At 38.4% G+C, this 27,333-nt stretch overlaps 1 long non-coding RNA gene across 1 annotated transcript; it reads right to left on the bottom strand.

The window, feature by feature from the left end:
- Positions 1-5,145: 5,145 nt before the first annotated feature.
- On the bottom strand, positions 5,146-18,747 carry LOC122981262. Its single transcript, XR_006403200.1, has 3 exons — positions 18,612-18,747; positions 18,375-18,381; positions 5,146-5,157 (listed from the first exon to the last, which is right to left on the bottom strand). It is a non-coding gene; the product is annotated as an uncharacterized LOC122981262 (long non-coding RNA).
- Between the last annotated feature and the right edge of the window lie 8,586 nt (positions 18,748-27,333).

The following is a 27,333-nucleotide window of genomic DNA, read 5'->3' as shown; positions in this document are numbered from 1 at the left end:
TTTTTCACCTTAAATAACACTCTGATGTCTTTAAAAAGGCGTCAAACCACTCCATTATGTTTTGTGGCTAACCACTGGTTCCACTCAATGAATTTGAGGTTCATCTTAAGAGCTGTGCCCAATCGGTTCCCCCTGAAGCAGTAGATGTTCTTCTTATAAGAACGCCAGTCTCTCTCAATATGTTGTTTATGAGACCTTGTCTGTGGATACACAAAGTGTTGCCTATGGTTGACATGATAATGGATGGAACCATCTTGCGACAGTCTTGGATATGCTCTCTAACATTCTGTGATAAAAACAAAATTAATAAAAACAAACTACTGAAAATTAAACTGAAGCTAAATCAAATTGGTTTAGTTTCATTATAGAATTAAAAAATAGTATAGAAATAACAGGCTAATTAAAAAGAGAAAACTATAATAACCTGTGTGTGTGGGTTTGTGTGTGTTTGAATATATGCTTGTTTTATGTCTACATTTTTACTCGTAAGAAGATTGGTGGTAGTAGACTCTACAAAGAGAGAAGACCTCCAGGCCACACAAAACACATGACTGCTGACTTAGGAAAAATAATAGAAAATATATGTATAAAGGCATTCTGTCATTTTTCATTTTCCTGATAGCTTCTCTTTAAACGTTCAAAGCATCTCTTCAGAAAAAACAAAATTTCTTTGTTTGATGCAAATTTTCAACTCAATTATACCACAAAAAATAAAATCAAAAACAAAAGAATGTACAACCAAAATTGCAGTACATTAGAAATTAAGAAGTGTTCAACTCTCAGTGATTGATACACAAATGAAATGTATCCTCTGTTGGATCAAAATGCACTTATTATCAGTTATCAGTTCTTGACAGTCTTTGTTTTCCCTTAAGTTACCTTAAGGCTATTAGTCTTATCTTGTTTTGAGTTCCTTCACTTCAAATGTTCCTTTAATGTTCCTGTTTGTCAACTTTGAGTTTCTTTATGACATCAGTTGTAGTCAGTTTTTAGTCTGTCTTGGTCCCAAGAAGGAAAAAAATAATCTGAGATCTCAGGAAAAATTAAAATAAAATAGAATGCTCATTAGTTCGGTTCCCTTTGATTTGATTCCTGTTGCCCCCTTGGAACAGAGCAACATCCACATGTCAGCATCCCGCCAAGATGAAGGTATCCACGAGCAGCGATGACAATCTGGATGACTGACGAAGCAGCTCCACTCACAGATAGAATCATCCCTCAAAAATATGAAAAACAGCCCAAACACAAGTGTGCAGAGCAGTTATCACAGTCTGAATTTCCTTGTTTCATTGTTCATCAAATTAGAATTACAAGAATCTGCACACACACAGAATTAAACCCTTACAATGACTAAAATAAACATGGCAACAGTTACTATGATGCCCATGTCTATAATGCATTATAAATATACTTATAATCTGCTTATAGCATTATATAATTATAGTAATATGCACTCATAAATATTCATAATGCTTTACAACAATGATTATAATACATTATGAAGTATTATATAATGACTTATAAAAGTATCATATCTATCATTTTATAATGCATTATCAGTGTTTTTCACTCATCAGGTAATAAGAACCCCCACCAGACCAAAAAAATATTTCTTTAATGTCAAAAATAACGCCAAATATCCATTAATTCAGAAATCAATAGAGTTTGGGAGCCTCTGTGCAGTGGTGTCCCAAAACGTGAGTTAATCTCTGTGTCACTGCCTGGGAAACTCTTGGTAGTGTAACTCCTTTTAAGGAATAACGCAGTGCGTGATATGTGTGCAAAGCGGGTGAGTGAGTGTTTGAGTGAGACAGCGAGCGGCAGAAAAGTGATGGTGAACGTGAGTGGAACAGAGGAAAAGGTTAGCAATAAGTTGTCAGTCTGAGAGTAAATGTACAGTACAGACTACAGTGTGTCAGTTAAGTGATGCAGCTTGTCAAGACCAAGAAAAGCCACGTCTGTTGTTTCCCCAACTGCTGGAAAAGTGAAGGGGATTAGCTCCAAAGTTAGCAACAATGGGTTAGCCTAACCTCAGATCATTACCCACCGATCTAAAATGGTGCTGTGTTATTAGTTATATGCACCATCCTCAGTGTATTCTTCTGACAAGGCTACTATAATCCCCAAGGCCTCTTCTGTGGTAAACATTGTCTTCTTTGTGGCCTTAGGAATTGCAAAATATGCACAAGTTATTAAAAAAGTAAATCCTATTTGCAGAGGTGAGCCTGCCTTTGACAGTGCATCTCTCTTGTTAGTGATATGCTGTGTGCATTCAAGCTGCGTAAGGAAATCTTAAAGAAGGGACTTTGCACCAAGATGCATTGAAATAGCTTGGCTCCCATGCAACTAAACTACCCATGCCACTCACTGTTGGAAAGGGAAAATGATTGGCTACAATAATGAATGACTGATGTGTTGATAGCTAATAATAGCTTGTTCTACCACAGCATCAAAGATGAGATGCCAGAGCCCATTGGCCTTCCAAACTGGGAGTGCTCACTGTACTACAGGGGTTGTCCTGGGGTAAAAACTAAACAGAAACAGGGGGAAACTTCCATTTTGTAGGCACCAACCTAACAAAAAAAAAGCATACCTAACAACACTATTCTGGAAAAGGAGAAAATATTTTTTCTATCTGGAGAAGTGCATCTTTTGTTTGATGAACAAAGTTGGCAGACAGTGAGCAATGGACTTCAAACAACAACATTCACAACTTGGATTGATTTTATGAAAAACCTTTTTGATTCTTTTGATCAGTGGACCCTTACAGACTAAAGGAATATAAATAATTGAGGAATGGACACATATTCAAACTTTATGATTATCTTGCCAGTAATTCTGAATGAATTTCACTTTGGTGCTCATGGTTTTCATAAAATGAAATGAATTATTTAATTGTGGACAACAATTGTGGCAAAAGTTTAAACATTTATATCTTTATGCATGATGTTCTGTTGCATGATGTGCTTAGAACTGGCTTAAGCAGGTCACCGGCAACCTGGTGGATGTTTAATGGATGGTTAGGTTTATGCATAAAATCTATTTAGTTAGGGTAATAATATTACTTAAAATAACTACTTGGTAAACATGGTGTTTTGGTTTTAAAGCATTTCATTTAAGTTACAGAACTTTCAGCAATGGTGTTCAGATTGAAAACAGAATGTGGTAATATATGATCCAGGAAGTAGAGCAGATTGATCAGTGACACTTTATCTGAAGCGATTTATAAAGATTTCACAGCTCACTCTTGAAAGTGATCACAATAGCAATAATTGTATGTTTCCAGGTTGAACCAGGTTAAACTTTTTTTCCCAGATGACCCTACTTTTTCTTGCCAGAGCCCTCTGCGTTGATACTCCCACCGTGTCTATGGAGTGGTTTCATTCAAAACTGCTTGGTCAACCAAAGAAAATGATTATTGTCATGGTTAAAAGAATCCGATGTTGATACTGGATGGAAATGCAATGCAGGAAGCAATGTCCCGTGATAAGATCCAGAGTCATATTTAAGCATTATAATAGATGACAAATGCTGTGAAAGGACAATCTTGAAGTCCCTTTGTGTCAAGTCGCAGGCTGCAGTTGGTCTGACCTTTATCAAATTATTGAGAAGTGACATTACTAATCTATGCAAATCAATCTTAAAATATAGTATACACACAGACAGGGGACGCTGCCATGAAAACAAAAACCTTTCCAGTACCAGTGAAAAGTTTGGACACATCGATGGTGTCTAAACTTGGTTTAGACTGGTACTGTAAATTCATGCTATCTGGGTACTGATTTTTTTCCCCTGATTGAAAACACAGGACATATGATTTACAGAGCAGATATATATGTTGCAGCTGATTAACAAAAAAACATATAATTTTATTTCAGTTGGACTAGTAAAAAAAAAAATCTAATCTAATTTGTCCACAAGTTGTTTTGAAATACAAGTATTAAATAATTGTGGTGGTGACATAAAAGACCATTAACTCAACAGTGGTTTGTAATCAGGCTGGTGAAGATCCTCTCACATTGCCTGTAGAAAGAGGCAGTAGCAGCTTCCAATTATAATTATATTACATTTCCTTCTCTGTCTTGTGACAAATGAGAGATTATTGCTGATGAGAGATTGTTTAGAGGTTTTTTCTTCTGTGGTGTCATATCTGAGCTCACTAGAGTAAATATAAATGTCTCAAAGCTTTGAATAAAAGCTTGAAGTCAGTTTCCTCCTTTGTCTTTTTAAACCCTACCACCCACTGCTCTGACTTTGAAAAATATTTCTTTCCTCTCAGTTGCGCCATTATCTGCGAAATAACAGCTGAATGAACAAATGTTGCTCTTTAATTTGGTATCATAAATCCCTTGGTTTATGATCAACTTATCACAGGAATACACGCTTGCCATGAGCAGAATTTATTTTGCCCAATAGAGGCGTTATGCCATTTCATTGCTAAAACTATCTACCAGCAGACTGGAGGGGGGGCATTAGGGGGTTGTTTGCCACCCAAACAAACAAGATAACCCCCATGTGTTGGTGACTCACGTAGACCTACCACAGGTTGATACGTACACACACATGTGCAGACGCAAACACACATACACACACACACACACACACAGGATGTAAATGTGTACAGAGCCCAAAGCACAGAGACTTTGTTCTCCCAACAACAAAGTTTGGAGATGCAGCTCGAGTCACACTGGCTGATACGCGAAAAGTGCTCATGAATGGAGCTTCAAAGACAAATAATTCAAATGGTGTTTTGTTTTTTAGCATCTCCCAGATGCTCATGTTTTTCTGGGTGGATATCAAAGACTGCTCTTTATTCTGCCACTTGAAAGGGAACGACAAAATTGAGAAGAAAGACAAATATACCAACCCCCCCCCAAAAAAAATCAATGAAAAAGTTACTTCATTATGGACGTTGAATCTGAAAAAAATGCACTGTTCTAACTTTGAAAAAGTATCTGATTAATTGGCAACTGACAGTTTACACACAAAGAACTGAATTATTGACAGTGGTTGTAAAAAGAAATTGTACATGAGTGATAAACCCAGATGACTTTGAAATCCAAACTTACCATTTTTAAATCCCGTGAAGAGGCGAGCGCCAACACTGCCATTGCTCTGCTCTCATAATGAAGAGGGATTAGTTTGTATTACACAGCACTGAGACTGAGGAATTAGCATACAGTTTGTATTCTAAAAAACACGTGGCCCTCTGATAGAAGCCATTTTCATCTGAGAGGTATAATAGGTATTATGCTCAGGAATGGAAAAAATTATAGCTTTCACTCAACCACAGTAAACAACAGTCTCATAGAGAGGCTGTGTATCAGGGTTTAAATATGAACAGTGTCCCCACTCAGGTTCTACCTCTTTAAATGTCAAAACCTTTGAATATGTTTCTTTCACAGGACTGAACCTATGGTATTAGCTTTGACAGAAAACAGAGCTAAATTGTAAAGACCTCCACCCTGAAGAAAATTCCAAATGTGCAGACCATGTACACACCAAACCTTGCTTTTCTTTAATTCCATGGAATAAAACAACCTTTCTTTGATTCAGAGACATGGAGGTGAGTGCAGACACCAAAGGAAGTGCACTGACCCTCCCTGAACTGACCTCTTTGCCAAGTGGTGGTCTAACAGTATGATGATGAACAAAGTTAAACACTGTGACTAAATGGATGTTAAACAGACCTGCTGAGAGGCCATTGCTGACCAATAACTAAATTATGGCCTGAACCAAAAGCATAAATCACCTTTGGGGTCATTTGAACAATGCCTAGTAAACATGGACAGAAAAACCCCCTGTTTCCCAGACCAGAGTCATAAAACTCTCACATTCCTGCAGGACATTCATTGAGTCTTTCTGCAAATCTGAGCCAAATCTGAATTTGTGTGAATTAAATGTCTAATCATTATGTAAATCATACAATGTTGTTGTCATAAAAATACATAAAGAATGGTATAACTTTGATAGCTGTGCGATAGTCTATTAAAAATATATTATTTTTGATTTTATTACATTTTATTACATGTGACAATACTGCCCTCTACTGAGAAGGTTAAAACCTAATGTTGAATTTTTAAATGTCATAAGAGTTAATGAATGTTTATATGGTAACTATGATATTTTAAAATTTTTAAAAAAATAAAAATAAAATTTTCTAATAACCTTATCGACAATCATATATTATTAGTTAAATTAGATAAGAAGTCATATTGAAAGAATGAAGTTAGTGAAGTAATGTAATGCAAAGATATAATGTGTGAAGAATTTCCAGTTCAACATTTTCTCTTGTTATAAAATAATAGTCATATTGGACATTTTTTAATTATGAAGAGTTATGTTGAATTTATTTATTTGAAATTATGTTTTTGAAAGTTTAATCTAGTCACAGTTGGAGAAGGTTAAATCCATGAAGGTTGAATGTCTAAATATTATGAGAAGCGTTAATATGAATGTTAATGTTTGGTATATTGATAGGAAGGACTGACTTATTATGAAATGAATGTATAATGCTAAATTGTGTTTCTGAATGGTTTTACAATATATTGTTTACAATGTGACATGAAGTAGGGGAGACAAGGGCATCTTGTCACACTTTTCACACTCTTTTATATACCTTGGGATCAATACATCATATTGTTAAAATTGCATACCAAATGAAAGAACAAAGTCTCAGGCATGTATTTTGTGTTCATTTCATTTTCATCTTATTTCAGTACAGAGTTATAGACATTAAAATAGTGAGTGGCCCATCAGCAGGTAAGTCGTCACACTATGTGAGGTAAGACATCACACTGGATTTTGTAAGAAATAAAGCAAGAATCAATTCATTGTTGGGTTATTTTTTTTACTTCAAATTCAAAATTAAATTCAGCTACAGAAAAACAGTTTGATTAGTCTTTGAACTTGAATCAGTACTGGAACATGGAAATCAGTCCCAACTACAACAACTGGAAAATCATTTCAAACAAACTCTCAAATAAAACATATCAAGCATTCAAAGAAATCTCAAACCAGGTCTCAAATCTCTTTTCATGGGCCCACTGTTTGCATTACGCGCACTGGACCCAAGCCTCTCTTGGACGGCTGTTCGCAAATGGCTCCACACAAACAAGGCACAGGCACTCATCTTCATCTGATGAAGAGGCCTGTAGAGTCTTTCTTTTTATACCTGCCTTATTTTCCCCTGGTGTTTTAGATTTGGTTCCTGTGCATTTCTTTTGGAATGGATTATTTTTACCTTGTGCCTGCCTTTCAGCTGCAAGTGCCTCCTTCACTGGTGTGTCAGTGAGAATAGCAGTTTTTCTTGTTTTTATTTTGATTGGAAGGCTAGTTTTCTTGGACCAGCTTTTGGGTATGGCCAAATGTCCTCTGAGTTGATTGGTGTGTGGAGCTAGCATTACTAGGCAAGGTTGAGGTGGTGCTAATCATAAATGTATTTTTTATCTCTGTGTAAATGCTGACCCTTTGTGTCCTAAACAAACATTTAGTTTCTGCATCATTACCCAGAGTACAACTGATCAGTTCTCAGCACACTAATGCAGTCTTTTAATGAGCATTGCTCCACATTGTTAGACAAAGCGGCACCTTTAAAGGTTAGGACTGGGGCTATCTGTAATACTTCCCTGTGGATGACCGACGTGGTCGGCTGCTTGAGATGGAAGTGTCGCAGGACTGAACGATTATGGAAATCCACTGGGCCAGAGGAGCATCGCCTATATCTCAAAGATCTCTCACACTCCTTCAATGCACTAGTAAAGGAAGCCTGGACTGCTTATTTTGCTAACATAGTTTCTTCTTCTAAAAGAAACCCCAAGATTTTATTTAATACTATAAATAATATTGTTTCACCACCGCTCTCTACATTACCATGTTCCTCTGTTGATGATTGTTACAAGTTCCTTACCTACTTTGTTGGTAAGGTAATTGCTGTTAGGTCCAGTATTCACCACTGGACTTGACCACCAACTCTAGCCCCTCTCTATCTCCTTCTGTTCTGGACTCTTTCCAACCTATCCTTGCCAGATCTGATGGACTTGGATAGGAAGATTAAGCTATTTTCCTGCCCTCTGGATGTGATATCTCCTCCACTATTTCTAAAAGTTTTGCCAAAAATTGGCCTCACTGTATCAACTATAATTAACTCTTCCTTGTCTTCAGGATGTGTCCCTTCCTGTTTTAAGCATGCTACTATGCAGCCCATATCAAAGAAAACTAACTTAGATCCACAATATTTATGACAAGTTTCAGTCTGGGTTTTGGAAACAGCATTCTACTGAAACTGCTCTTCCGAGGGTTCCTATTATTTTAATGTCCTCTGGTGCATTGTTCTGTGCTAGTGCTATTTGACCTCAGTTCTGTGTTTGACACAGAAGACCACTGTATCCTGATTAAGAGGTCATGTGATTAGGTGGGCATATCAGGCATAGCATTAGACTAGTTTATGTCTTATCTCACTAACAGGAGTTTCACTCTCTCTATTGGTAACTTCGTGTCTGCTTCCTCTCCACTGTCTGGTGGTGTCCCACAGTTCTAGGGCCTCTGTTATTCTCTTTATATTTGCTACCCTTGGGACAGATCATAAACAGATTTAACATTGTTTATCATCTATTTGCAGATGATATCCATGATACTTATTTTATTTGCCCCAAACAATCAAAATACATTACTGTACAGTAGTTGAAAGCTAGCTAGCAATGGACACACTGACTGTGCCTGTGGGAGTGTGGGAAGTGTTTGTATTCAGTCCAGCCTCTGACTGGACTCTGAACTCACCACAGACTCCGGTTCTTTCTTATTTCCCTCCAGTCTCTCTCTTTTTTCCTCATGTCTTTATGAAGCACATTCATAAAGCTCCAGCATACACATGCATTTTTTGCTGAAGTTGAAATATTTTGAAATTGAGTGGATGCACATTCATGTCAATTCACGTCGCTCCAGGCAAATTCACATCTACTTGTGTCTTTGCGTTGACTTTTTATATAATCATCTAAAATTCACTTTGCGTTCTGTCTGAACACACAGTAATGATGAAGATGATTCTGATTGAACTGTTGCTTCATTTGGAACCAAGGATTGGACAAACTGTTAAATTCATGCGAATAGCAAAAGTGACTTGAGCAGTTTAAGTTTTAAATAAGTCATGTTGTTTTATGTCTTAATTTACCAAAGCACATAGCAAATAAGTTTTATAGATTCTAGGATTAGACAACTTCATGCAATAATGACATTCATCTGAAATCTGTCAACTAAATCTAAGCATAATCATAGTTTTCCTTGGTGAATCTAGCCTTAATGAGTCAGACTTTGTGTCAGAGGTGGTGGAGGAGGTAAAGAACATTTTTATGGCGAGAAAAAAAGCTCCACAGGAGTACAGGTGGCAAGTTGTTAAACTTCAGTAGGAGCATTAAAAGAAAGTTTGCAGCCCTCTGGTGATCCAAGTTATGACCCTCGACTTCACCCATAAAACCCCTAATTACATGCTGATGTAGTCTTTTTAATTAATACTACACACACAGTCTGTTGAACAAGAGCAGTACAAGTATTTTGAAGCTTGAACTCACTGAAATGGGAGCAGTGATGGTCTAAAGGTTAGAGAAGCAGGCTCAACTCCAGTTCATTTATAGAGCCACAAAATATTAGGAGTGAGCATGACCTATCTTTCTGTTCTGTCTTTGCACAGTACTTGCTGACCTTTACTGCAGAGGTTGTCCACTTGTCCACATACATATGTGGCCAGAGGATGCAGGATGAATAAATCATTTCCTCTCTAAATCGTGGGATGTACAAGCTGTTGAAGAAACAGGCATTTTCCCAAACTGTCTTTGGTTGTGCATGTATTAGTGGTGAGAAATGTAATCTCAGTGTTGCGCAATACAGATACATAATGTAAGGACTATACTGAAGACTGCAACAATATACTGCCAGACCAACTCCATGAAATACATACAAGTATAATGACTAAAGCACTGGTGGTGAAGTACAGCTGGTAAAAAAGGGGGAGAACTCAAACAATGTCTCATACCAACAGCCAGTGTTGGTGTCTTCACCATGACCACCATCTTTTCCTAACCTTCACCAAGTAGTTTTAATTGCCTAAACTCAAAAAGACCTTCATCACAAAGGTTTCAGATCAGAAAATGCTCAAACAGGTTATTTTGGAATGCACTGTTAAACAATGTATTTTATTGTTATGTATGAGGACTTAATGAATTTTCTACCTTCAGACAATAAATGTATTGTTATTCTCACCCTCCTTGCCCTCCAATGGGCAAACGCTGACATCTGTCACTCATCTAGATGAGGCAAGACATCTTATTTATATAGTGCAATTCATACACAGTGTTTTACTAATTATATTTATTCATTTATTTAATTTGTTTATTTGATAGGGACTGAGCACATTAATGAACATCAGTATACAAACCCACAACGGCAACGATAAATAGAGAAGAACGTTAAAAAAGACTGTCACTTGTTGAACTTATCAGAATGAATTAATTTAATCTTCTTTAGCTTTAGAAATGACACAATATCCCTGAGCCACTGACTGACTGGGAGCGTTAGTAAACTTTCAGTGAAGAGGAAGATGGCGTCTTGCAGTAAGGAAGTGAAAGCTAGAATATCTAATTGGTTGGAGGTGTATCAGTTGTTGTCTTCTGGAGACCAAAATATGCCAATATGGGGAGAGACATTTATAGTAATCTAAAGTATTTTTGATATAATATCAAAATAAGTCTGCCAAAAACAAGATAATAATGGACAAGAATAGAACATATGAGTTAGATTGCAGGATGAAGCATGATATTTATCACATCTGTCAGTGATAGTGGGATAAATTTGTGACAATCAAGCTTTGGAAAAATGAATCCTAAACAGTACCTTGGACTGTATGAGTGTGAGATGAGTGCAAGTTGAGCTTGTGTGAATATTGTTAAGGGCAACGGCCGACCAGTTATCCTCCAGGTTCAACCTCAGTTTTGTAGCTGGTGAACTGTCATAGGACAGGAGTTTGTGATAAACCTTTGAAATGAGTGACTTTTGAAGGGGGTCAGAGCTAAGAAACTCATCTCACAGTTGAGGAGGTGAGGAGGGAAAAATGTGAAACAAAGATTTAATACAGTGTCTAATTTGAAAATATCAAAAGAGATGAGAGGATGGGAGATGAAATTCGCTTGATAGATCTGTAAAGGTTTGAAAAACACCATTCTTATAGAAGTCTTTATACATTTTCAGGCCTTTATCATGCCATACAGAAAAGGTGGAGTCTGTACATGTGGTCAAGTCAAGTCAAATTTATTTATATAGCACATTTCATACAGAGAGCAATACAATGCGCTTCACAAAAGCAAGAGTGATACAATTAGACATAAAATACATCATACATAAAAGCAAGCAAACATATGCTTGCTTAAAACAGGAGCAAACAGTTGCTCAACCTAGTTAAAAACAGCAAACAGAAATGTAATAAGTCTACTTTTAAAGGAACTAAGCACTGGGGCAATATCACATGGAAGGGCATTCCAACTGCATGGAGCATAATAACTGAATGCAGTTTCACCTGCTTTAGAGTGCACACAGGGGACAACAAGGAGACCACTGGCTGATAATCTGAGGCTACTTGTTGGTTCATATGCACAAGCAATTCCTAAATATAATTTGGAGCAGGGCCATTCAGCACCTTGTAGACAAGTAAGAGGATTTTAAAATCAATTCTAGCATTTACTGGAAGTCAATGCAAGGATTTAAGAACAGGTGTGATGTGTGCACTTTACTGGGTCCTGGTTAATATATGTGCAGCAGCATTCTGTATAAGCTGCAGTTGCTTAACAATTTTTCAGGGGAGTCCAGAAAAGAGACCTCGGCAATTGTCAAGTCTGCTTGTGACAAATGCATGTACTTGTTTTTTTCAGCGTCTGAATTTGAGAGAAAGCCTTTGAATTTTGAGATATTTTTGAGGTGGTAGAAAGCTGATCTTGTGACATTATTGATATGACAGTGAAAGTTAAGATCAGCATGTATGAAAAGACTTCTGGCATGTTCTTTGCCCTTAAGGGAAAAGGAACTGAGGTGGGCTGCAATTTCCTGTCTCTTTGCTTTTACATCTATAATAATAACTTCTGTTTTGTCACTATTTAGTTGCAGAAAATCTTGATTCATCTATGTGTTAATGTCCTTGATGCATTTAATCAGTGTTTCCATGGGGCTCAAATCATCAGAAGAGAGGGAGATGTAAAGTTGCGTGTCATCTGCATAATCATGGTGTTGTATATTGTGTTTCTTTATGATGTGTCCAAGCAGAAGCATATATAAGTTGAATAGGAGTGAGCCAAGCATTGAGCCCTGTGGAACCCCACAGGTCATAATAACTTTGTCAGATGCAAAGGAGACAAATGGAGACAAAGAAATTCCTGTCTAGTAAGTAAGTTCTGAACCAATTTAGAACAGGATCGGACATTCCCACCCAGTTTTGTAGTCTGTTAAGCAGAATCCCATGATCAACTGTATCAAACACGGCACTGAGATCTAAGAGTACTAGGATTGAGAGTTTATCAGAGTCTGTGTTTATGTTCATGTATTTACAACTTTAACAAGGGCAGTTTCTGTGCTGTGGTGGGATCTAAAACCAGACTGAAGAACATCAAACAGGTCATTTATCATTAGGTAGCTATTCAGTTGATTGTACACATTTTTTTCCGAGGATCTTACAGAGAAATGGGAGATTAGAGATTGGTCTGTAATTACTCATGTTTGAAGTATCAAGATTGCTCTTTTCTAGAAATGGTTTTATGACAGCAGTTTTAAGAGCACTTGGGAAAATACCAGACTGGAGGGAGCAGTTGGCAATTTGTAGTATCTCTGTATTTAAGTTATATTTATATTTCAGTTTTAAAAAAAGTTGTAGGAAGTGGGTTGAAACAGCAGACTCCGGAGAGGGGATGTGGTGATCAGTGAGTAGGGAGAAATGCTGCTCGCCCAGGATGGAAAATTTGTTGGTCAGCTGGAGGGGTTGAGATGGATGTGAATGACAGGTATGACCATGTTAACGCCCATGGGGAGCAGGGAGTGGAGCTAACCATGGCCAGGACCAGTAGTCTGCAGCCGGGGAAGTAGTGACTTCCAGACATGGGAGCGGGGCAGTCGAGTCCAGTTCTCCAGTGGTTGTGGTGTTGGCAGCAGGACCCATTGCGACGACCAATGAGTCGATGATCCGCTCTTCTTCCCTCAGCTGGTATAGGGTGGACATTCTCCCTTCCAGCTCAGAGATTCTCTGGGTCAGACGGAGACAGCTATCGCATCCGGTGTGAGGTGAGTGGAGGCATATCTTATTGTGTATGCTGGTACTTGCTGGTGAAAGAAAACAGCTGTGGCCAGTAAAGGAGTTGCAATAAGGGGAAAAGCTACTGTTATTGTTGGTGTTGTAATAGGCAGGCAGGGACACAGTGAGACTTAACCAGGGCTCCACAATGGGAATGGGAAAGTAGACTTGAAAAATTACACAAAGGAGGTCCTGAGTTACTCGGATCAAGACTTACTGGCACAGGCCCAAAAACTGGGCCTGCTGCAATAGATCAGCTTCCAGTAAGGAGGTTTGATGGCTGTGATTTCCTCCCGGTTGGTGGTGAGAGCATAAAAATAGCCCCCGCTGGCTAGTTAGCGCCAGTATCGTAGTTCGTCTTAACCCGGTTTCTGCAGTTCCCTTAGCATTTAGTTAGCTCACAAGGCTAAAAACAAGCCGGTTGGGCTAGCCTCAGCAGGCTGTCCGGACAGGGAAACTAAAACTTAAAATCCGAGCATGTGATGATTAAAATCTTTTGCTTATTTAAAACAAATAGATAAAAACAGCTAGGATCTAAAAGTATAACGTAAGATGTGGCTAAAAAACTGAATGAAATGTCAAATTATGACAGAGCTTCTGACAGGCACACACAATGGTGGTGCATGTGCAGGAGATTCAGGTTGAAAGAAATGATATAGGCTGACATAAATGACTCCTTAGTAAAGCTAAAGTAGATGCTGAAATAAATTTGAAATGCTTCCTGAATTGTTACAAGATTTTGAGTGGAACTTACTACTTGGTTATTTGTAAAGCCAGAGGGGCTGGTTGGAATAGAAGAGGTAAGTAGAGCTATTAGGGAAACTGAAACACATGACTGTGCCTCTAACTTACACCATGGTGGATCTGTTGATTTAAACCAAAACAAAATTTTATGGATGTGTGCCACCCAGTAATACAGTTGGAAATTTGGCAGAGACAATTGACCATTGAATTTGCATCTCTGAAGTACAGATTTACGGATTCTGGGTGCCTCTCCATACCATAAAAAACAAGAGAAACCTTGATCAATTGTTTTAAGAAAAAAAAAAGTTTCGGCAGGAATAGGGGGAGACATTGAAACAGAAACAAGAATTTGGGCAAGATGTTCATTTTAACTATGTTAATTCTTCCAATCAACAACAAAGGTAAACTTCCCCATCTTTGAAGGTCAGATTTAATATTAGACACTAAAGGAGAGAAATTGGAAGAAAAAAGGGAAGTTGATGTTCTAATTATATTGATCCCCAGGGACCTAAAGCCAGAGGGGCTCAATTTTAAGGGGATATTAGACTGTTTAAGTTGTAATGCCAGAGCACTGATAGGATAGCATTCACTCTTGGAGATAATTACTTTATAGCCTGAGAATGAGTCGAATCTTGGAAGGATGGATAGAATTGCTGGTATGGAATGGCTTGTGTCTGAGGCATACAACAGTCAGTCATCATCATGAAATGATAGCTTAAATTCCATGCCCAATCATGATATCCCAGTGAAATGGGAGAGGACCTCAGAAAGATTGTCAAGGGCTCTATTGCTAGTGCAAACAATAGGGGGTATAAGGGACATCCCTGTTGGATGCCATGAGACAAAGTGAAAAAACTATATATAATAATATAATGCCATTGGTTGAGATATTGCTTGTGGGGATGTATAAAGGATGGGTCAGCAAGAATGTTAGTATCCACATTTATTAAGGAGAGAGGTCTGTAAGAGCTGCAGAGATTTGGGTCTTTGTCTTTTTTTAGAAGCAGACTTATGAAGCTTGTCTTAAAGTAGGAGGGAGAGAGCCATGGTTCAGCAATTCCTTATATACAGAATGCAACAGTGGGGCCAGTTTGGCCTGAGATCTTTTAGAAAAATTCAACTGGAAATCCACCGTTGCCAGGAGCTTTGTTATTTTGCATGCTTATCATATCGAGGGTAATTTCCTCCACAGTTAATGGTTTGTTTTTTTTTTTTTACCAAAATCTGGGTTTATCATAGGGAAACTGAAACTATCTAAGAAAGAATTCATTTTGGTGGTGTCAGATGGAGACTCAGATTTATGTAAAGAAGAATAAATAGAGCAAAGACAGAGTTCATGTTGGTAGGGTTCATATGCAATGTGCCTAATAAATCTTTTATTTTTACAGCCAGTTCTATTTGTTATAGTGTACTGCCCTCCTGGCTAGTACTCTGAATTTTTATCTGAATTCTCTCTTATCTGAGTTCATCAAACTTAGTCCCTAGTACAGATAACATAATTATGGTAGGTGACTTTAATATTCATGTGGATGTCGATAATGATAGCCTTAGCACGGCGTTTATCTCAATATTAGACTTAACTGGCTTCTCTCAGAGTGTGATAAAACCTACTCTCTGTTTTAACCACACCCTTGACCTTGTTCTGACAAATGACATCGAAACTGAACATTTCAAGTTTCAAGTTTATTTTATTTATAACTTTAAAAAGCAAAGAAGTTTTGTATCAAAGTGCTTCACAGCCAACATGCAATGGTGGGAGGATCTGAGGGGTCTTGTGGTGCTATAAGGGGTGAGAAGTTCTTAGATATATGTAGGTCTGAGACAATGGAGACATTTATAAACAATTAGAAGAATTTTGAAGTTTATCCTGAAATGAATGGGGAGCCAGTACAAGGGTGCAAGGATAGAGGTAATGTGGTCTTGTTTCTTCAACGTTGTTAATAACCGGGCAGTAGCGTTTTTGATTAGTTGTAACTGGGAAATGGTAGCCTCAGAGATGCCTCAGTAGAGGGAGTCCAGCCTGGATGATCTTAGTGCATGAATGGCTCTTTCTTGGTCAGAGGGTGAGAGGAAATGCCTAATTTTGGAAATGGTTCTGAGTTGGGAGAAGGACCTGACAATGGAATTTACCTGACTGTTGAAATTTAGATCATTATCAAATATAACAGGTAACCCAGGTTCATAACGGAAAGAGTATGATCTCTGTCTTGTCTTAACTGAAGTAAGTTATGAGCTAACCAGTCTTTGATGTCTTTGAGACAGTTTTGTAATTGGGTTACATTGGCCTGATTTTTGGAGTTGAGGGAGAAGTAGATTTGAGCATCATCTGCGTAGCAGTGAAAAGAGATGTTATGAGTTTGGCCGATTTTTCCCAATGGGAGCATATAAAGACGGACCACCAAGTCCTTTTGCCTTCTAATATTACACTCTGAGGAGTAGTTAAAGTTTACTGCCTGTTTAGTTGTTCAGCACACTAGACTGTCTTGTGTTTGTCCCACTCGGGACTGCTGTGTTTGTGCCATCATGAGTGAGAAAAAGTAAGTTGTATGTCGTCAGACGTGTGTTACAGACTGCTGTCCATATGCATGCTCTCTGTGGAGAAAGCAACCAATTCTCTCCCCCCAAAGGTCGCTTTTGCTTTAGCATTTACTGGGCAGCACCTCACCAAAAAGCACAGCGCGACAGGCTTTTGCTCCAACAGTGACAGCAACAAGGACATTTAAGCAGAGGGGTGAGTAACATGTGCACCGAACAATGGTTCCTAACGTTACTTTATTTTTAAAATATCATCCATGCTGCTTGCCTTAAACCTACAAACTATCACACCCTGAATGGACTTTTGTGTGTTTTTTGGACTCTGTGTTTTTGTTCTTTTGACTTCCTTGGTTTTTGTTATCTATCTGATGCCCTCAGACTTTCTCTGTTTTTAGTTGGACTTTTTGAGGGACTGTTTCATTTGTGTTGCACTTATGTTGCCTGGTTTTGGTTTTTTCTGTGTTTCCCTTGTGTATTCCTTTATTCCTCCTGTGTTTATGTGCACTTCCTCTCATCTGCCCTGCATCACCCTTGTTAGCCCAGCCTTGCTCCTAGTGTCTTCCCCAGTTTATCTGCTCCCAGTCTGCCCGTGTGTTGTGTCACCTGTTGTCTGTTTACTTTAGTTCCTGTTATATATAAATATTTTCTCTTCTCACCTTTACTTCCTGTGTTTGATTACCTCATGTGTTTCACCTGTGTCTCGTTTTACTCACCTGTGTTCAATTTTCAATCACACCCTGTGTATTTACAGTCCAGTTTTCAGTTCAGTCTCTGTCAAGTCGTCTGCTTTTGTTCTGCATTTGTACTGCGTTTATTCTGTGTTCCTGGTTAGTGTTCCTGTGTCTCAGTGTCTGGTCTACGTTTCTGGTATGTTCCTGTGACTTTTGAATTTTCATTAAATATTTCTGCATCGGATCTTGCCAGCAGCTCTGTGAGTCACCAGTGTGACTGGCCTGGTATGGCGGTGGTGAGACGGAGCCCGATGTTGAGTCCCCCTGTCGCCGGACATCAGCTGAACTGGGAATGAAGGTTTTCCCGGCTCGTCCAGAACCTCCGGTCTAGCAGAAACACCAAAACCAGGGTTTTATCATGGGAGGTGGAAGAGGCTGTGGTTTTCCAACCAGTGAAGGGAACTCATGTGAATCAAGGATGTCATATCAGTTCACTAGCTGGATGTCACAGGTTGTAGGAGTATGAAAGGAGAGTCTCCCCCTCTTTTTGCAGTCGCCAACCACAACTCAGGGCAGGTGATTTGGCTCTGGACATGATGGAGTAGAGCTGATTGGGGCTTTAAGTTTAGCCCTGAGCTGGAGCCAGGGGTTCTCAGGGACGGTGACTGGAGCAGGAACAGAAGCAACGGCTGGAACAGCAGCAGTGGGCATAACATAACCAGTGGCCGGAGAAGACGCAGAAGCTGGAGCAGCAGCAGTGGGAGGAGTAGAGGCTGCGGCCCAAGAAGTAGCAGTGTCAGCAGGATAGATAGCGTGACAGCCAGCTCTTCAGCACTGGTGGTGATGGCTTGTGCAGGGCCAAAGGTGATAGTGTCCAAGTGCCTCTAAGCCCCCTGGAATTTGTAGTACATGGAAATTCTTTGCTCCAACTGAGTCATCTTCTCGATGAGACAGATGCAGCTCTCGCAGCCAGATGTTGAGGTAAGTGGAGTCATGGCTTCTTGAGCATATGCTCAGAAGCTTAACTTAAAATCCAGACATCCAATTAGTAAAATGCTTTATCCAGTTAAAAGATGTTAAAATTACCAAGATCTAAAAATGACTTAATAACTTTTGAATTCCTATTACTGGACTACACACCATTAGATGAAAATGTATTCACTAGATGTCTTTCTGATAGTGCTGTAGCTAAATTTAAGGAAGCAATTTCATCAGCATTGAATTAAATGCCATGTTTCAATACAACAGAGGACTCTTGCTAACTGTCTTGTTGATAGTGCCGCAGGGTCATTGCAAATGACTGGACTCAATCCCCCCTTTAAAAAAGAAGATAATAAAACAAAAGAAGTTAAAAACAGCCCCAGGTTTCTTTTTAGTACATCGGCCAGGCTGACAAAGGGTCATAATTTTATTGATCCATGTATTCCTATAGCTCTCAGTAGTAATGACTTCATGAGCTTCTTAAATGATAAAATTCTAACTATTAGAGACAAAATTCATCACTTCCTGCCCTCAAAAGACAATGATTTATCCCTAGACACAGGAACTTTAGAAACAGCTGTAAAACCTGATATATATTTAGACTGTTTAGCTCCAATTGACCTTCACAAACGATGCCTTCATCTAAACCAACAACCTCTCTTAGACCCCATCCCAACTAGGCTGCTTAAATAGGTGCTCGACAAGGCTACTACAATAATTACAGTAGAGAAAGCCGAATGAGTGTGATTAGGCTACTGTAATTATTGCAGTAGAAGCACAACTGAACTGTCCGATTATGTTGACTTGCTCAGATTTTATTGATTTAGTTATTTTTCCTTGATTTTTGTGCTTCTTCTATGGGTAAGTAGGCTATGTAGTTAAATGGTTTCTTTATGTCTGTGTTTAATTTGTGTTTATTGCTGATATACGATCGGTAATCTGCACAGGGTGTTTTATTTTGAAAAATGACCAGATGCTCTATGCTGCTTCTGTGTCTGACTTCCTGCCTGGCTTGATCTGCTCTGTGCAGCTTGATGCAGCTTCCGTCAAAAATAGACTAGGCATGTATATTTAGCAGAGCAAAGCAGAGAACCAACTCTGGCACACTTCTGGGGCGCTTCTGAAACGCACTATGGTCCGTCTGGTGGGATTGCAAGGATTGATTAGAGTGACCGTGATCAGCTTTGACAGCCGCATTGCAGCCAGAATGCAACACAACTGGAACATTTAATTGGCATTAAAGGAACTGCATTAACCTGGTTTAAGTCCTATTTATCAGTTCAATTTCAGTTTGTATATGTTAACGATGAATCCTCCATGCATGCAAAAGTTAGACACGGAGTTCCACAAGGTTTTGTGACTGGACCAATACTGTTCACCTAATATAAGCTTCCTTTAGGTAATGTTATTAGGAAACACTCCATAAATTTTCATTGTTATGCAGATGATATCCAATTATATTTATCAATGAAGCCAGATGAAACCAATCAGTTAACTAAACTCCAAGCAGGCCTGAAGAACATAAAGACCTGGATGACTTGCATTTTTCTGATACTAAACTCACACAAAACTGAAGTTTTTTTGCTTGGCCTTAAACACCTTAGAAACACATTATCTAATAATATAGCGACTCTAGATGGCATTACCCTGGCCTCCAGCACCACCGTCTCTGAGGAATGCACATATTTGGCCTCAGCTTTAAACAAGTCAGCAAGAGTGTGCAATGAATGTCCACGGGGACTTTGTCACAAACTGGCTCTGGAATTTGACAAGGAGGGAGTCCACGCAAGAGTATACTCTAAACAAATATTTATTAAAACTACAGCTAGCAAAAGAAGGTGTTTAGAACAAAGTGCAAAACCAAAAGAAGATGATGCAGGGTAGATGTCAGCAGGAGGAAGGGAAAAAGAGTGACCACATGGGCTAGCTTTTATATCTTGGCAGGCCCAGGTTACTATACTGACGACCCTCCACTGTCAGCCAATATCCAGAAGGCATCCTCCAAGACAGTGGGAGAGGCATCATACCTCCCCTCTTAAGATTAAGGTTCCACCTTGACATCCAAATCAATACAAAGTTGTTACAAAGTCAAAACAATATAGTCTTTCATAGAAAGAGAAGGGGTTACATTTCCTTAATTTAAAATTCACAACTGTTCCCCATAATCTTAGAATGGTGATCACGTTCATCCATGTGAATAATGACCAAATACCAACCACAACCACTGCCAACCATCTCACCAAACCTGAATCCCCACCCAGCAAACTTGGATCCTGAGGAGCACTTCTAGAGGGAGTACACAAACCCATCAAAACAGAGAGGCTAGTTAATTGGCCAGTTAAGAATCATAACAAGACTCATTCATAGCTGCATGGCTTTTCCTGCACCTTTTGAGATGAATATCCAAATGGTATAAGACAGTACCCACTCTTTAAATTTAAAGGCAAGCTAATACATTTCCAGGTTGAACCTGTAATTGTTAATGTTATTAAACCAATTTTTTGAAGATATTGATTTTTTACCAAAACAATGTTCAATTTGTTTTGCATTTATACTGATCCATTTTAATGGAAGTGTAAGTTTCCTTTAGTGTCAAGTCTATAAGGTATGTAAGGAAGTAGGATGAGGATACTCTGTGATTATCCAAAGTATAGTATGGATAGCTATGCTCCAGTACAGTAATTCATACAAAAACATGGTACTGAGAGGTATGGATTTATCAAACCATACTAGGAAGTTACAAACCCAACAAGCACTCATATGTACTGGGAACATGTACAGTGGTGAAATCAAAATAGCCACAGCAGAGCTCAAGATCCCCAGCCCTATCTATCTAATCACAGCAACTGACTCATAGCTAGTCATAGTTAGTCTAATCTAGTCTAGTCTAACCGTAGTCTTCATAGAGATAGTTGTGAGGGTACTTATGCACCGATTCCATCAGAACCAGAAGGCAACCAGAAAACTGGTGACCTTCAGAGAACCAGGGAAATGCTCCCGAGATGTACTCTTTGCTCACTTTCTCTGTCACACTAAAGGGAAAATAACAAACTGGTTGGTCTCCTATTGAGACCAACCACTTTGGCTTGGGGGATGCATTGCTTGTACCAACTAGTGTGGCAATCACCAATGACGTGCACCAGAACATACAACTTCTAAACAATTGGGTTTGCAAGCAAACTGGGGATGGCTGCTCCCTTCCAACATCCACTAAAACTAACTCCACAAAAGTAATTAAACAAAAACCTTGCTTGGTGCTCCCAAAAATTCACAATGCTTAATTCTCAAAAGCACATCTGCTTTCCTGAAACACACTTAAATTTTAGCATTCACAAGTCACAATGGTCACAAACCAAAATGGTCACACACTATCCAATTCAACCGAATGAGCCTCCCTTTGTCACACTAAAGCTTGAATTAATCTTACCAAAATGGGTTTAGATCCCAGACAAGTCTTCCACACCCTATCAGAAAAGTGAGAGGTTTGGAATCGCATGGGTTACTCTTCTGATAGGCTTACAAATCTATATGTACTCAGTTAGTCCCACCCACACACATTATCACTCAATGCTCTGGCAACACACTGTTCCATAATGCGTGGGTAAATATGCAGGAATAAGGCAAGGACAAATTAATAACGCTACATTAACACCTCACTCACTTGTACTGGTACTAATTTTAAAAGGTGTAATCAGGGAAATATATGCAAACAGGCCTATTCACCAGCAACCCTGTATGCTTTTGTTTTTAAGCAAATTTCAAGGTTACCCACTGCGTAACTGATGAGCAGCTGAGTAGCTCAGAGATTAAACCTGAAGCTGCATATCATATTAACACCTCAGTCACTACTACTGCTTCTCATCTAAAGGAGCAATCAATGGTATTACACAAACACCATTTCTCCACAACCCCTAATGCTTTTTCAAGGTTATTCATTAGGTAACTAATAAGCCTACAGTGGTTATGAAAAAATGACCTGCAAGCAATAAAAATTAATGCAAATATGATTTCCCTACAACCATTTTATTAAGCTATGAATGTATTTAACTAATCATTCAAGTTTACCACACACTAAGTAACTGATACAGTAGGAAATAACATATGAAGTCATATACTGAGTAATGTGGAGTGTTTATTGCTTATTGTTTAATGTTGACAGTGGAAAGTAATCATGTTCACCAACTATTAATTGACTCAGGTAACTCAAGCTAGCTAGTCTATAAACTGACCAGCTGCTTGCAAAACAAAGCATACAGTATATCACTAGCTGTATCATGCGCGTGAATAATGCTGAATTAAAATCATCACTGTGTGCATAGCATCAATATTAAGTTTGTGTGGCAAACATGAGCTACATAGTGAGGTTGCATATCAATGTCAAGTTGTGAAGTCCTTCCTGAAGGATTTTTCCCCACTGTAAATTCCTATTACAGTTTCTTTTTAATGATATCCTCAATATTCCTCAATACAGAAACACAGGAGTCTCCTGGGGACTACATTTATGTTATAGCCAAAAGTGTTAATAATTTAAAAATTTTAGGTAAACAAAAAATGTACCTAAAATGTGAAAGTGAACAACACATTTGCAAACCCTTGCTGATATTTTTATTATTATTATTATTATTATTATTATTAGTAGTAGTAGTAGTAGTAGTAGTAGTAGTAGTAGTAGTAGTAGTATGTACACAGGGCTTGAACCAAACAAGATAAGAGCAGTGTTGCATATCAAATGTAAGAGAGAAATGCATAATGGTGATTATGTTATCCATTATGACATGATAATATAATGCACAACTGTTCCAGTTACAGTGATCTGATGCAGCAGATTATGGTCAGTATGTTTTATATTCTCAGCCTTTAAGGCATTTTTTCTGCCATAAGATAAAAACAAGCACTCCTCTTCCGGGACCTGCACACACAGTGGCTAGAGTGGCTCAAGTTCCTGTCCATTTGCCCACTGACTGAATATCCTCTGGACCCTCAAATAAATATTAGTGGTAATATTGTTGCTCTTGCTACTGCTGCAGGACATGGAAACGTACAGTTATCTCTGAAGGCATATTGAAAGAAAAGAAACACTCTGTGAAGGATAAAGCCAACTAATAAGTACTGCACTTTCTGATCCTTTTTGTCTTGATAATGAAGGGGATATAATGATGTCTATTCCATACAGTGAAGTGATGTCACTGCAATTTAGTTTAATTGTAGGTTAGGGTAGCCTTTACTGTAAGTGCTCTATAGACAATTTAATAACTTGTTTATGATAAAAAACTTCACATGAGCAACATTAAGCTTAAACGTCTATAGTTAGTGTCCTCTAAAGGTTGCAATGTTCATTACCTTGCAATACAAAAACAAGTTGGAGGGAACAAAGTGTCAAGCAAGACACTGACTGCAAACTGCTTTGGTGAACACATTAGTACCTTGCAAAGAAACTCCACTGGCATTGTTAGTTAATGGGAGATATCAGCTTAAAGCAGAAAATTGGAACACCAGTTTACATGCCCTGCAGCAACCTGGTTTCTGTAAAATGTGTGCTTACGTAGAGCTTCACCTAAACACATTTTTGAGCCATAGCTGGCTGATTGTAACTGTTGTGATAAGAAGCTGCTTCCTGAGCATTTGTGAGAGAATACATAGTTTTTCACTTCCAGTGGGAATGTGTCAAAATTTCACAAATGGTTTAGAGTTCAGCTGTGAAAGCTTATGCCTGGTGCAGACTACACCATTTTGCCACGATTTACCTGTCGCAATTTTGATATCTCAGATGGAAGGGGGGGGGGGCTGTTCCATCTGTAAAGGGCTGTGTTGAGGAATCAGAAGCACAAGCTGTAAGTAACATTATATCACTGATGTGTTTGTCCTGTATTGAGAATTGGACCAAATTGCTTGTGAATACAGTTTCAGTGCAGAGAATGGGCGTATACAATGTTGATAAAGTTTTACATGGAGCTAATGGCGATTTGCGCGTTGTATTTGCATCTATATTTGTTGAGGCTGCAAAATTATTTGTATTTGTATTTGAATAAAAGTGGAAAAGTGGAAAATCCTGTTTTTGTTTTTATTACACTTTTAATTTTAAAAAATTAAAGTGTTACAATAAGTGTTCATGAATAAACTATCTTACAAAGGAGCTCCCCACACTGGGTGTCGAACTGGAGTCTCCCAGATTATAGACAACTGCGCTGACTACTGAGCTAAAACCTAGCACATCACCACTGTGCAGATAGGCCTGTAGGTATTTATACACCATAACACAGAGACAGTACAGTGTGTCACGTGTAGGGAAGAACTTCTAAGGTGATTCTTGCTTTGCACTTTTCATTTATTGCGTATTTTTTTACAACCTATTTTTGTGGAAAGGACAAGGGGAACAACAGGTTATGGAGAGTCCCTTGAAAGCACTTCACCCGTGTCAGTAGCTCTGCTTTATCTCTGGCAAACACCCCCAACTCTGGGAGTGATGTCCAAATTAGGAAATGTGTGTCATGTTGCAGGTGGATGTGACTCCCCCCCGTTGAGACCTGCTGATAGACGTAACAGTGGAGCAGAGGAGAGAGACTTGAGTTAGCGAAGTAATCGACCTGTGTGCTGATATTAGACATGTTTTGTGTTTTTTAATTCCTGAAAACAAGATGATAAGTATATTTCTTTGTCAGCATTGTTATTTTGTGTAGTAATGAAAGGATTTAAAACAATATTAGCTTTTTCTTTCGTTAACCATGCTGTAAAAATGCTCTGCAATTAACAATGCAGGGATTTATGTGGACCATCAATTTGTTCCTAGCAAACACACCATTATGTCTGAGAACTAAAGTTATTCATTTCATTGTCTTTTCCCAATTAGAGTACATCTAAACAGACCCACACAACCCATGTTACTGTACAGTACAGACACATGGGATGCCAAACTGACCCTAAACCTACAGTCTCTTGTGAAATGCAGTTCTTCCCTCAGATGGTATCGTTTTGGCACACAATTGTCATACTCTGCTTCTACAAAATCTGCTGCCACACAGTTGTCCTATGGTACATTGAGAAGCAAAGGTAATGTATGTAATATGGGCAATAAATTGGTGTTATTTACTACAGGAGTTAGGAAAAAAAGATCATATTAGTTTATAAACTAGAAACACGTAAAGACATATTGGCTTGCATCACAGTATCACAAACTAAAAGTTATATTTTCTTTGTGTCTAATCAGGGACCTTGGGCTCCCTCAGAAATTTCTGAGGGAGCCCAAGGTCACCCAATACTATGATGTTTGGCACCTTGAGAAAGGTAATTACTATATTTTTTTTGTAGAATTTTAATATCATATGAAACAAATTCAACATATTCAAGTTGTGCATATTTTTTTACATCTTTTTTTTTTGCAAACTTTATATCTTGTCAGGTTTGTCCAAAAAGTTGGAAATGCTGGCTAAAACAAGGAGTGTGTGGTGGTGAGCAAGTGGTTGTCTAGCATCAAAAACCACATTTATTAGACAGCCATGTTTTTAAAGTCTGGACCAGAGAAGGTTGCAAAATGGAAGTCCCTTATAAACCACAGTCAGAATGTCCACACATGATGATCTGCTTCCCCAAGTGTGCTCATCCTGACAGAGTCTCCAGAGACCCCAGCAAGTGGTTTCAACCACGTTTGTATCATGTATTTTTCAACAAAAATAACTGCTTCTATGAGGACATGACTGTAAAAATAATAATAATATGTAATACTTATTGGGGGCACAAATAGTTTTTCGTTTTTATGAATATTTGTTTCATACAAATATTTTTAAAAATTATTTGTTTTCGGGAAGAAAAAAAACATGTTGAACATGTCAAATACCAGTGCACAGGTTGGTCTCTCGGTCGGTGTCTCTCTTCTGCTCTGCTGTTACATTGATCAGCAGGTCTCAACGAGAAGAGTCACATCCACCTGCTACATGACACACATTTCCTAATTTTGACATCACTCCCAGAGTTGGGGGTGTTCCCCAGAGATAAAGCTGAGCTACTGACACATGTGAAGTGCTCCCAAAGGACTCTCCATAACCTGTTGTTCCTCTTCCCCTTTCCACAAAGTTAAGTTGTAAAAAATAGGCAATAAATGAAAAGTGCAAAGCAAGAATCACCTTTGACGTTACACGGTGTGCTGTCTCTGTGTTACGGGTGTATAAATAGGTAGAGGTCTGCCTGCAATGAGGTGATGAATAAAGTTTTAGCTCAGTAGTCAGCGCAGTCATCTATGATCTAGGAGACTCCAGTTCGAGACCTGGTGTGGGGAGCTCCTTTGTAAGGTAGTTTATTCATGAACACTTATTGTAACACTTTTAATTTTCTAAAATTAAAAGCGTAATAAAAACAAAAACAGAATTTTTAAGCCTCTTTCCACTTTTATTCGAATACAAATATAAATAGTTCTGTTGCCTCAACAAATACAGATACAAATACAAATATTGGGCCCTCTGCACATCCCTAATACCTATAAAATAAAAGTATCTGTTATAGAACAAATTCAGTGGGCACTTAGACCATTTCAATTTTATCTGTCTTTCATTCCAGGTTCAATGGTCCTTTACAAAGTGGAGAAACTCCTACTGAACAAACGACTTCTCTGTGATGTGGAAAAAACTCAGTCATGACCACCGAACTTCATCATTGGAGGCCTTCCACAGTGTCATTCTAAGCTTCATGCCAAAGAATGTGGTTTTCCGTTTAATTGGAATGCTGTGCAAGGTTGTTTGGATAAATAGCATTAAAATAGCATATGGCATCTGCTGACTGACATGTACGACAGAAAGCCTCTTGTTTAAAATTTGATATTGCTATAAATTTATGTTGTGTCCTTTTAAGAGATGTACTTTTAAAAATAATTCATGTTTTGAATTACAGACTCAGACTTTAACTTTTTTTCAGGCTGTACCTGGCTGCCATGCATTTCAACAAGAATGCAGAGTGAGACCAAGCAACAACTTCCAAGGTCAAAGTTGTCTACAGGATAATGTTCCCAAAGTCCAACAAGGAAGAATGCACAGCAAAGCCAACATTCAGTAAGTTAAAAACAGAACTTTTATTATAAATGATCCAGTATACAAA

Source organism: Thunnus albacares, chromosome 4 (genome assembly GCF_914725855.1).
Source record: "Thunnus albacares chromosome 4, fThuAlb1.1, whole genome shotgun sequence".
Taxonomy (NCBI): domain Eukaryota; kingdom Metazoa; phylum Chordata; class Actinopteri; order Scombriformes; family Scombridae; genus Thunnus; species Thunnus albacares.
The sequence above is the reverse complement of the archived record's forward strand: the minus strand, read 5'-3'. Positions and strand labels throughout refer to the sequence as shown.